This window comes from Calliopsis andreniformis, unplaced genomic scaffold (genome assembly GCF_051401765.1).
Source record: "Calliopsis andreniformis isolate RMS-2024a unplaced genomic scaffold, iyCalAndr_principal scaffold0138, whole genome shotgun sequence".
Classification (NCBI taxonomy): domain Eukaryota; kingdom Metazoa; phylum Arthropoda; class Insecta; order Hymenoptera; family Andrenidae; genus Calliopsis; species Calliopsis andreniformis.
In genome coordinates this window covers 497,591-510,728 of record NW_027480547.1, presented here as the reverse complement: position 1 = coordinate 510,728, position 13,138 = coordinate 497,591, and positions in this window count along the sequence as shown.

Below are 13,138 nucleotides of genomic sequence, written 5' to 3'. Positions count from 1 at the left end.
AACCCTCAACACTCAGTCCTCAATCTTCAATCCTCAATCCTAAATCCTCAATCTTCAATCCTCAATACTCAATCTTCAATCCTCAATCCTCAATTCTCAATCCTCAATACTCAATCCTCAATCGTCAATCCTCAATTCCCAATCCTCAATCTTCAGTCCTCAACCCTCAATCTTCAATCCTTAATCCTCAATCCTCAATCCCCAATCCTCAATCTTCAATTCACAATACTCAATCAACAATCCACAATACTCAATCTTCAATCCTCAATCCTCAATACTCAATCCTCAGACGTCAATCCTCAATCACCAATCCTCAATCTTCAATCCTCTATCCTCAATCCTCAATCCTCAATCCCCAATCCTCAATCTTCAGTCCTCAATCTTCAATCCTCAATCATCAATCCTCAATACTCAATCTTCAATCCTCAATCCTCAATCCTCAATCCTCAATTCTCAATCCTCAATCCTCAACGCTCTGACCTCAAGCATCAATACTCAACCCTCAGTCCTCGTCCGCAATCCACAACCCTCAATCCTCAATCCTCAATCTTCGATCATCAATATTCAATCATCAATCCTCAATCTTCAATCCTCTATCCTCAATCCTCAATGCTGAATGTTCAATCCTCAATACCCAATCCTCAATCTTCAATCCTCAATACTCAATCCTCAATCCTCAATCCTCAATCCTCAGTCCTCAAACCTCAATCCTGAATCCTCAATCCTTAATCCTCAATCTTCAGCCCTCAGTCCTCAACAATCAATTGTCAGTCCTCAATCCTCAATAGAATATACCCAATTCACAGTTTTCAACACTCAATCCCCAACCTTCAATCTTCAAATCTCAATCCACTAACATCAATTCTCATCACTCAACGCTCAACACTCAGACCCCAATCCTGAATCTTCAATCCCCAATCCTCAATTCTCAATACTCAATCCTCAATCTTCAATCCTCAATACTCAATCTTCAATCCTCAATCCTCAATCCTCAATCCTCAATCCTCAATCCTCAATCCTCAATCGTCAATCTCCAATCCTGAATACTCAGTCTTCAATCCTCAATCCTCAATCCTCACTCCTCAGTCCTCATTCTTCAATCCTCAATGCCAAACTCTCAATCTTCAATCCTCAATCCTCAATCCTCAATTCGCAATCCTCAATCCTCAGACCTCAAGCATTAATACCCAACCCTCAGTCCTCGTCCTCAATCTACAACCCTCAATCCTCAATACTCAATCTTCAATTATCAATATTCAACCTTCAATCCTCAGTCCCCAATACTCAATCCTCAATCCTCAATCCTCAATCCCCAAACCTCAATACCCAATCCTCAATCCTCAATCCTCAATCCACAATCCTCAATCCTAAATCCTCAATCCTCAATCCTCAGTCCCCAAACCTCAATCCTGAATCCTCAACCCTGAATCCTCAATCTTCAGCCCTCAGTCCTCAACAATCAGTTGTCAATCCTCAATCCTCAATAGTATACCACCAATTCACAGATTTCAATACTCAATACTCAATCTGCAATCTTCAAATCTCTATCCACCAACATCAATTCTCATCAATCATCCCTCAACACTCAGTCCTTTATGTTCAATCCTCAATCCTCAATTCTCAATCTTCAATCCTCAATACTGAATCTTCAATCCTCAATCCTCAATCCTCAATCCTCTCTCCTCAATCCTCAATCCTCAATCCTCAATCTTCAATACTCAATACTCAATCTTCAAACCTCAATCCTCAATCCTCAGTCCTCAATCCTCAATCCTCAATCCTCAATCCGCAATCCTCAATCCTCAATCTTCAATCATCAATACTCAATCCTCAACCCTCAATCTTCAATCCTCAATCCTCAATCCTCATTCTTCAATCCTCAACACCCAGTCCTCAATCTTCAATCCTCAATCCTCAATCCTCAATTCTCAATCCTCAATCCTCAACGCTCAGACCTCAAGCATCAGTACTCAACCCTCAGTCCCCGTCCGCAATCCACAACCCTCAATCCTCAATCCTCAATCTTCGATCATCAATATTCAATCATCAATCCTCAATCTTCAATCCTCTATCCTCAATCCTCAATCCTCAATCCTGAATGTTCAATACTCAATACCCAATCCTCAATCTTCAATCCTCAATACTCAATCCTCAATCCTCAATCCTCAATCCTCAGTCCTCAAACTTCAATCCTGAATCCTCAATCCTGAATCCTCAATCTTCAGCCCTCAGTCCTCAACAATCAATTGTCAGTCCTCAATCCTCAATAGAATATACCCAATTCACAGTTTTCAACACTCAATCCCCAATCTTCAATCTTCAAATCTCAATCCACAAACATCAATTCTCATCACTCAACGCTCAACACTCAGTCCCAAATCCTCAATCTTCAATCCCCAATCCTCAATCCTCAATCCTCAATCCTCAATCTTCAATCCTCAATACTCAATCTTCAATCCTCAATCCTCAATCCTCAATCCTCAATCCTCAATCCTCAATCGTCAATCCTCAATCGTCAATCTCCAATCCTGAATACTCAATCTTCAATCCTCAATCCTCAATTCTCACTCCTCAGTCCTCATTCTTCAGTACTCAATACCAAACCCTCAATCTTCAATCCTCAATCCTCAATTCGCAATCCTCAATCCTCAGACCTGAAGCATTAATACCCAACCCTCAGTCTTCGTCCTCAATTATCAATCCTCAATACTCAATCTTCAATCGCCAATCCTCAATCCTCAATCCTCAATCCTCAATCCTCTATCCTCAATCCTCAATCCTCAATCCCCAATCCTCAATCCTCAATCCTCAAACCTCAATCCTCAATCCTCAATCCTCAATCCTCAGTCCTCAAACCTCAATCCTGAATCCTCAGTCCTGAATCCTCAATCTTCATCTCTCAGTCCTCAACAATCAATTGTCAATCCTCAATCCTCTATAGAATATCCTCAATTCACAGATTTCAATACTCAATCCCCATTCTTCAATCTTCAAATCTCAATCCACAGACATCAATTCTCATCACTCAACCCTCAACGCTCAGTCCTCAATCTTCAATCCTCAATCCTAAATCCTCAATCTTCAATCCTCAATACTCAATCTTCAATCCTCAATCGTCAATTCTCAATCCTCAATACTCAATCCTCAATCCTCAATCCTCAATACTCAATCCTCAATCGTCAATCCTCAATCCCCAATCCTCAATCTTCAATACTCTATCCTCAATCCTCAATCCTCAATCCCCAATCCTCAGTCTTCAGTCCTCAATCTTCAATCCTCTATCCTCAATCCTCAATCCTGAATGTTCAATCCTCAATACACAATCCTCAATCTTCAATCCTCAATACTCAATCCTCAATCCTCAACCCTCAATCCTCAGTCCTCAAACCTCAATCCTGAATCCTCAATCCTCAATCCTCAATCGTCAATCTCCAATCTTGAATACTCAATCTTCAATCCTCAATACCATACCCTCAATCTTCAATCCTCAATCCTCAATCCTCAGTTCGCAATCCTCAATCCTCAGACCTGAAGCATTAATACCCAACCCTCAGTCTTCGTCCTCAATCATCAATCCTCAATACTCAATCTTCAATCGCCAATCCTCAATCCTCGATCCTCAATCCTCAATCCTCAATCCTCAATCCTCAATTCTCAGTTGTCAATGCTCAATCCCCAATCCTCAATCTTCAATCCTCTATCCTCAATCCTCAATCCTCAATCCTCAATCCTCAATCCCCAATCCTCAATCCTCAATCCTCAAACCTCAATCCTCAATCCTCAATCCTCAATCCTCAGTCCTCAAACCTCAATCCTGAATCCTCAGTCCTGAATCCTCAATCTTCATCCCTCAGTCCTCAACAATCAATTGTCAATTCTCAATCCTCTATAGAATATCCTCAATTCACAGCTTTCAATACTCAATCCCCATTCTTCAATCTTCAAATCTCAATCCACAAACATCAATTCTCATCACTCAACCCTCAACACTCAGTCCTCAATCTTCAATCCTCAATCCTAAATCCTCAATCTTCAATCCTCAATACTCAATCTTCAATCCTCAATCCTCAATTCTCAATCCTCAATACTCAATCCTCAATCGTCAATCCTCAATTCCCAATCCTCAATCTTCAATCCTCAACCCTCAACCTTCAATCCTTAATCCTCAATCCTCAATCCCCAATCCTCAATCCTCAATCCTCAATTCGCAATCCTCAATCCTCAGACCTCAATCCTGAATCCTCAACCCTGAATCCTCAATCTTCAGCCCTCAGTCCTCAACAATCAGTTGTCAATCCTCAATTCTCAATACAATATCACCAATTCACAGATTTCAATACTCAATACTCAATCTGCAATCTTCAAATCTCTATCCACCAACATCAATTCTCATCAATCATCCCTCAACACTCAGTCCTTTATGTTCAATCCTCAATCCTCAATTCTCAATCTTCAATCCTCAATACTGAATCTTCAATCTTCAATCCTCAATCCTCAATCCTCAATCCTCAATTCTCAATCCTCAATCCTCAATCCTCAATCTTCAATACTCAGTCCCCAAACCTCAATCTTCAATCCTCAATCCTCAATCCTCAATCCTCGATCCTCGAACCTCAATCCTCAGCCCTCAATCCTCAATCCTCAATGTTCAATCCGCAATACCCAATCCTCAATCTTCAATCCTCTATCCTCAATCCTCAATCCTCAATCCCCAATCCTCAATCTTCAATCCTCAATCTTCAATCCTCAATCATCAATCCTCAATACTCAATCTTCAATCCTCAATCCTCAATCCTCAAAACTCAATCCTCAATCCTCAATCCTCAATCCTCAATCCTCAGTCGTCAATGCTCAATCCCAATCCTCAATCTTCAATTCTCTATCCTCAATCCTCAGTCCTCAATCCCCAATCCTCAATCTTCAATCCTCAATCTTCAATCCTCAATCATCAATCCTCAATTATCAAACCTCAATACTCAATCTTCAATCCTCAATCCTCAATCCTCAATCCCCAATCCTCAATCCTCAATCCTCAATCCTCAATCTTCAATCCTCAATACTCAATCTTCAACCCTCAATCTTCAATCCTCAATCCTCAATCCTCATTCTTCAATCCTCAACACCCAATCCTCAATCGCCAATCTTCAGCCCTCAGTCCTCAACAATCAGTTGTCAATCCTCAATCCTCAATACAACATCATCAATTCACAGTTTTCAATACTCAATACTCAATCTGCAATCTTCAAATCTCTATCCACAAACATCAATTCTCATCACTCAACCCTCAACACTCCGTCCCCAATCCTCAATCTTCAATCCTCAATCCTCAATCCTCAATCATCAATCCTCAATTTTCATTCCTCAATACTCAATCTTCAATCCTCAATCCTCAATCCTCAATCCTCAATCCTCAATCCTCAATCCTCAATCCTCAACCCTCAATCCTCAGTCCTGAAACCTCAATCCCGAATCCTCAATCCTGAATCCGCAAACTTCAGTCCTCAGTCCTGAACAATCAATCGTCAATACTCAATCCTCAATAGAATATCCTCAATTCACAGTTTTCAATACTCAATCCCCATTCTTCAATCTTCAAGTCTCAATCCACAAACATCAATTCTCATCACACAGCCCTCAACACTCAGTCCTCAATATTCAATCCGCAACCTTGAATCCTCAATACTCAATCTTCAATCCTCAATCCTCAATTCACAATCCTCAACACTCAATCCTCAATCGTCAATCCTCAATCCCCAATCCTCAATCTTCAATTCTCTATCCTCAATCCTCAACCCTCAACACTCAATCCTCAACCTTCAATACCCGATACTCAATCTTCAATCCTCAATCCTCAATCCTCAGTCCTCAATCCTCAATCCTCAATCCTCAATCCTCAATCTTCAATCCTCAATCCTCAATCCTCAATCATCAATCCTCAATTTTCAATCCTCAATACCCAATCTTCAATCCTCAATCCTCAATCCTCAGTCATCAATCCTCAATCCTCAATCCTCAACCCTCAATCCTCAGTCATGAAATCTCAATCCCGAATCCTCAATCCTGAATCCGCAAACTTCAGTCCTCAGTCCTCAACAATCAATCGTCAATCCTCAATCCTCAATAGAATATCCTCAATTCACAGGTTTCAATACTCAAATCCCCATTCTTCAATCTTCAAGTCTCAATCCACAAACATCAATTCTCATCACTCAGCCCTCAACACTCAGTCCTCAATCTTCAATCCTCAGTCCTCAATCCTCAACCTTCAATCCGCAATACTCAATCTTCAATCCTCAATCCTCAATCCTCAATCCTCAATAGTCAATCCTCAATCGTCAATCCTCAATTCCCAATCCTCAATCTTCAATCCTCAATCCTCAATCTTCAATCCTTAATCCTCAATCCTCAATCCCCAATCCTCAATCTTCAATACTCAATCTTCAACCCTCAATCCTCAATCCTCAGTCCTCAATCCTCAATCCGCAATTCTCAATCCTCAATCTTCAATTCTCCATACTCAATCTTCAACCCTCAATCTTCAATCCTCAATCCTTAATCCTCATTCTTCAATCCTCAACACCCAGTCCTCAATCTTCAATCCTCAACCCTCAATCCTCAATTCTCAATCCTCAAACCTCAATCCTCGGACCTCAAGCATCAATACTCAACCCTCAGTCCTCGTCCGCAATCCACAACCCTCAATCCTCAATCCTCAATCTTCAATCATCAATATTCAATCATCAATCCTCTATCCTCAATCCTCAATCCTCAATCCTCAATCCTCTATCCTCAATCCTCAATCTTCTATCCTCAATACTCAATCTGCAATCCTCAATCCTCAATCCTCAATCCTCAATCCTAATTCGTCACTCCTCGAAACCCAGTCCTCAATCTTCAATCCTCTATCCTCAATCCTCAATTCTCAATCCTCAATCCTCAATCCTCAATCCTCAATCTTCAATCCTCAATACTCAATCTTCAATACTCAATCCTCAATCCTCAATCCTCAATCCTCAATCCTCAATCCTGAATCCCAAATCCTCAATCCTCAATCCTCAATCCTCAACCCTCAATCCTCAGTCCTGAAACATCAATACCGAATCCTCAATACTGAATCCTCAATCTTCAGCCCTCAGTCCTCAACAATCAATTGTCAATCCTCAATCCTCAATGGAATATCCTCAATTCACAGTTTTCAATTCTCAATCCCCATTCTTCAATCTTCACATCTCAATCCACAAGCATCAATTCTCATCACTCAACCCTCAACACTCAGTCCTCAATCTTCAATCCTCAATCCTAAATCCTCAATATTCAATCCTCAATACTCAATCTTCAATCCTCAATCCTCAATTCTCAATCTTCAGTACTCAATCCTCAATCTTCAATCCTCAATACTCAATCTTCAATCCTCAATCCTCAATCCTCAATCCTCAATCCTCAATCCTCAATCCTCAATCTTCCCTCCTCAATCTTCAATCCTCAATACTCAATCCTCAACCCTCAATCTTCAATCCTCAATCCTCAATCCTCATTCTTCAATCCTCAACACCCAGTCCTCAATCTTCAATCCTCAATCCTCAATCCTCAATTCTCAATCCTCAATCCTCAACGCTCAGACCTCAAGCATCAATACTCAACCCTCAGTCCCCGTCCGCAATCCACAACCCTCAATCCTCAATCCTCAATCTTCGATCATCAATATTCAATCATCAATCCTCAATCTTCAATCCTCTATCCTCAATCCTCAATCCTGAATGTTCAATCCTCAATACTCAATCCGCAATCCTCAATCCTCAATCCTCAGTCCTCAAACTTCAATCCTGAATTCTCAATCCTGAATCCTCAATCTTCAGCCCTCAGTCCTCAACAATCAATTGTCAGTCCTCAATCCTCAATAGAATATACCCAATTCACAGTTTTCAACACTCAATCCCCAATCTTCAATCTTCAAATCTCAATCCACAAACATCAATTCTCATCACTCAACGCTCAACACTCAGTCCCCAATCCTCAATCTTCAATCCCCAATCCTCAATCCTCAATCCTCAATCCACAATCTTCAATCCTCAATACTCAATCTTCAATCCTCAATCCTCAATCCTCAATCCTCAATCCTCAATCCTCAATCCTCAATCGTCAATCTCCAATCCTGAATACTCAATCTTCAATCCTCAATCCTCAATCCTCACTCCTCAGTCCTCATTCTTCAATCCTCAATACCAAACCCTCAATCTTCAATCCTCAATCCTCAATCCTCAATTCGCAATCCTCAATCCTCAGACCTGAAGCATTAATACCCAACCCACAGTCTTCGTCCTCAATCATCAATCCTCAATACTCAATCTTCAATCGCTAATACTCAATCCTCAATCCTCAATCCTCAATCCTCAATCCTCAATCCTCAATTCTCAGTCGTAAATGCTCAATCCCCAATCCTCAATCTTCAATCCTCTATCCTCAATCCTCAATCCTCAATCCCCAATCCTCAATCCTCAATCCTCAAACCTCAATCCTCAATCCTCAATCTTCAATCCTCAGTCCTCAAACCTCAATCCTGAATCCTCAGTCCTGAATCCTCAATCTTCATCCCTCAGTCCTCAACAATCAATTGTCAATCCTCAATCCTCTATAGAATATCCTCAATTCACAGCTTTCAATACTCAATCCCCATTCTTCAATCTTCAAATCTCAATCCACAAACATCATTTCTCATCACTCAACCCTCAACACTCAGTCCTCAATCTTCAATCCTCAATCCTAAATCCTCAATCTTCAATCCTCAATACTCAATCTTCAATCCTCAATCCTCAATTCTCAATCCTCAATACTCAATCCTCAATCGTCAATCCTCAATTCCCAATCCTCAATCTTCAGTCCTCAACCCTCAATCTTCAATCCTTAATCCTCAATCCTCAATCCCCAATCCTCAATCTTCAATTCACAATACTCAATCATCAATCCACAATACTCAATCTTCAATCCTCAATCCTCAATCCTCAATCCTCAATCCTCAATACTCAATCCTCAGACGTCAATCCTCAATCCCCAATCCTCAATCTTCAATCCTCTATCCTCAATCCTCAATCCTCAATCCCCAATCCTCAATCTTCAGTCCTCAATCTTCAATCCTCAATCATCAATCCTCAATACTCAATCTTCAATCCTCAATCCTCAATCCTCAATCCTCAATTCTCAATCCTCAATCCTCAACGCTCTGACCTGAAGCATCAATACTCAACCCTCAGTCCTCGTCCGCAATCCACAACCCTCAATCCTCAATCCTCAATCTTCGATCATCAATATTCAATCATCAATCCTCAATCTTCAATCCTCTATCCTCAATCCTCAATGCTGAATGTTCAATCCTCAATACCCAATCCTCAATCTTCAATCCTCAATACTCAATCCTCAATCCTCAATCCTCAATCCTCAGTCCTCAAACCTCAATCCTGAATCCTCAATCCTTAATCCTCAATCTTCAGCCCTCAGTCCTCAACAATCAATTGTCAGTCCTCAATCCTCAATAGAATATACCCAATTCACAGTTTTCAACACTCAATCCCCAACCTTCAATCTTCAAATCTCAATCCACTATCATCAATTCTCATCACTCAACGCTCAACACTCAGTCCCAAATCCTCAATCTTCAATCCCCAATCCTCAATCCTCAATCCTCAATCCTCAATCTTCAATCCTCAATACTCAATCTTCAATCCTCAATCCTCAATCCTCAATCCTCAATCCTCAATCCTCAATCGTCAATCCTCAATCGTCAATCCTCAATCCTCAATCCTCAATCTTCAATCCTCAATCCTCAATCCTCAATCATCAATCCTCAATTTTCAATCCTCAATACCCAATCTTCAATCCTCAATCCTCAATCCTCAGTCATCAATCCTCAATCCTCAATCCTCAACCCTCAATCCTCAGTCCTGAAATCTCAATCCCGAATCCTCAATCCTGAATCCGCAAACTTCAGTCCTCAGTCCTCAACAATCAATCGTCAATCCTCAATCCTCAATAGAATATCCTCAATTCACAGGTTTCAATACTCAAATCACCATTCTTCAATCTTCAAGTCTCAATCCACAAACATCAATTCTCATCACTCAGCCCTCAACACTCAGTCCTCAATCTTCAATCCTCAGTCCTCAATCCGCAATCTTGAATAATCAATACTCAATCTTCAATCCTCAATCCTCAATTCTCAATCCTCAACACTCAACCCTCAATCGTCAATCCTCAATCCCCAATCCTCAATCTTCAATCCTCTATCCACAATCCTCAATCCTCAATCCTCAATCCTCAATCTTCAATACTCAATACTCAATCTTCAATCCTCAATCCTCAATCCTCAGACCTCAATTCTCAATCCTCAATCCTCAATCCTCAATCTTCAATCCTCAATACTCAATCTGCAATCCTCAATCCTCAATCCGCAATCATCAATCCTAATTCGTCACTCCTCAATACCCAATCCTCAATCTTCAATCCTCAATCCTCAATCCTCAATTCTAAATCCTCAACCCTCAATCCTCAATCCTCAATCTCTAATCCTCAATACTCAATCCTAAATTCTCAATCCTCAATCCTCAATCCTTAATCCTCAATACTCAACCCTCAATTCTCAGTCCAGAAACATCAGTTCCGAATCCTCAATCCTGAATCCTCAGTCATCAGCCCTCAGTCCTCAACAATCAATTGTCAATCCTCAATCCTCAATAGAATATCCTCAATTCACAGTTTTCAATACTCAATCCCCTTTCTTCAATCTTCAAATCTCAATCCACAAACATCAATTCTCATTACTCAACCCTCAACACTCAGTCCTCTATCTTCAATCCTCAATCCTAAATCCTCAACCTTCAATCCGCAATACTCAATCTTCAATCCTCAATCCTCAATTCTCAATCCTCAATAGTCAATCCTCAACCGTCAATCCTGAATTCCCAATCCTCAATCTTCAATCCTCAATCCTCAATCTTCAATCCTTAATCCTCAATCCTCAATCCCCAATCCTCAATCTTCAATCCTCAATACTCAATCTTCAATCCTCAATCCTCAATCCTCAATCCTCAATCCTCAATCCTCAATCCTCAATTCTCAATCCTCAATCTTCAATCCTCAATACTCAATCTTCAACACACAACCTTCAATCCTCAATCCTCAATCCTCATTCTTCAATCCTCAACACCAAATTCTCAATCTGCAATCCTCAATCCTCAATCCTCAATTCTCAATCCTCATTCCTCAATCCTCAGACCTCAGACATCAATACTCAACCCTCTGTCCTCGTCCGCAATCCACAACCCTCAGTCCTCAATCCTCAATCTTCAATCATCAATATTCAATCTTCAATCCTCAATACTCAACCCTCTATCCTCAATCCTCAATCCTGAATGTTCAATCCTCAATACCCAATCCTCAATCTTCAATACCCAGTACTCAATCCTCAATCCTCAATCCTCGAATCCTCAGTCCTCAAACCTCAGTCCTGAATCCTCAATCCTGATACCTCAATCTTCAGCCCTCAGTCCTCAACAATCAATTGTCAGTCCTCAATCCTCAATAGAATATACCCAATTCGAGGTTTTCAATACTCAATCCCCAATCTTCAATTTTCAAATCTCAATCCACAAACGTCAATTCTCATCACTCAACGCTCAACACTCAGTCCCCAATCCTCAACCTTCAATCCTCAATCCTCAACCCTCAATCCTCAATCCTCTATCTTCAATCCTCAATACTCAATCTTCAATCCTCAATCCTCAATCCTCAATCCTCATTCTTCAATCCTCAACACCCAGTCCTCACTCTTCAATCCTCAATCCTCAATCCTCAATTCTCAATCCTCAATCCTCAACGCTCTGACCTCAAGCATCAATACTCAACCCTCAGTCCTCGTCCGCAATCCACAACCCTCAATCCTCAATCCTCAATCTTCGATCATCAATATTCAATCATCAATCCTCAATCTTCAATCCTCTATCCTCAATCCTCAATCCTGAATGTTCAATCCTCAATACTCAATCCTCAATCCTCAATCCTCAATCCTCAGTCCTCAAACCTCAATCCTGAATCCTCAATCCTGAATCCTCAATCTTCTGCCCTCAGTCCTCAACAATCAATTGTCAGTCCTCAATCCTCAATCCTCAATCCTCAATCCTCAATCTTCAATCCTCAATACTCAATCTTCAATCCTCAATCCTCAATCCTCAATCCTCAATCCTCAATCCTCAATCCTCAATCGTCAATCTTCAGCCCTCAGTCCTCAACAATCAGTTGTCAATCCTCAATCCTCAATACAACATCATCAATTCACAGTTTTCAATACTGAATACTCAATCTGCAATCTTCAAATCTCAATCCACAAACATCAATTCTCTTCACTCAACCCTCAACACTCAGTCCTCTATCTTCAATCCTCAATCCTAAATCCTCAATCTTCAATCCTCAATCCTCAATCCTCATTCTTCAATCCTCAACACCCAGTCCTCAATCTTCAATCCTCAATCCTCAATCCTCAATTCTCAATCCTCAATCCTCAACGCTCAGACGTCAAGCATCAATACTCAACCCTCAGTCCTCGTCCGCAATCCACAACCCTCAATCCTTAATCCTCAATCTGCGATCATCAATATTCAATCATCAATCCTCAATCTTCAATCCTCTATCCTCAATCCTCAATCCTGAATGTTCAATCCTCAATACCCAGTCCTCAATCTTCAATCCTCAATACTCAATCCTCAATCCTCAATCCTCAATCCTCAGTCCTCAAACCTCAATCCTGAATCCTCAATCCTGAATCCTCAATCTTCAGCCCTCAGTCCTCAACAATCAATTGTCAGTCCTCAATCCTCAATCCTCAATCCTAAATCCTCAATCTTCAATCCTCAATCCTCAATCCTCAATCCTCAATCCTCAATCCTCAATCCTCAATTGTCAATCTTCAGCCCTCAGTCCTCAACAATCAGTTGTCAATCCTCAATCCTCAATACAACATCATCAATTCACAGTTTTCAATACTGAATACTCAATCTGCAATCATCAAATCTCAATCCACAAACATCAATTCTCATCACTCAACCCTCAACACTCAGTCCTCTATCTTCAATCCTCAATCCTAAATCCTCAA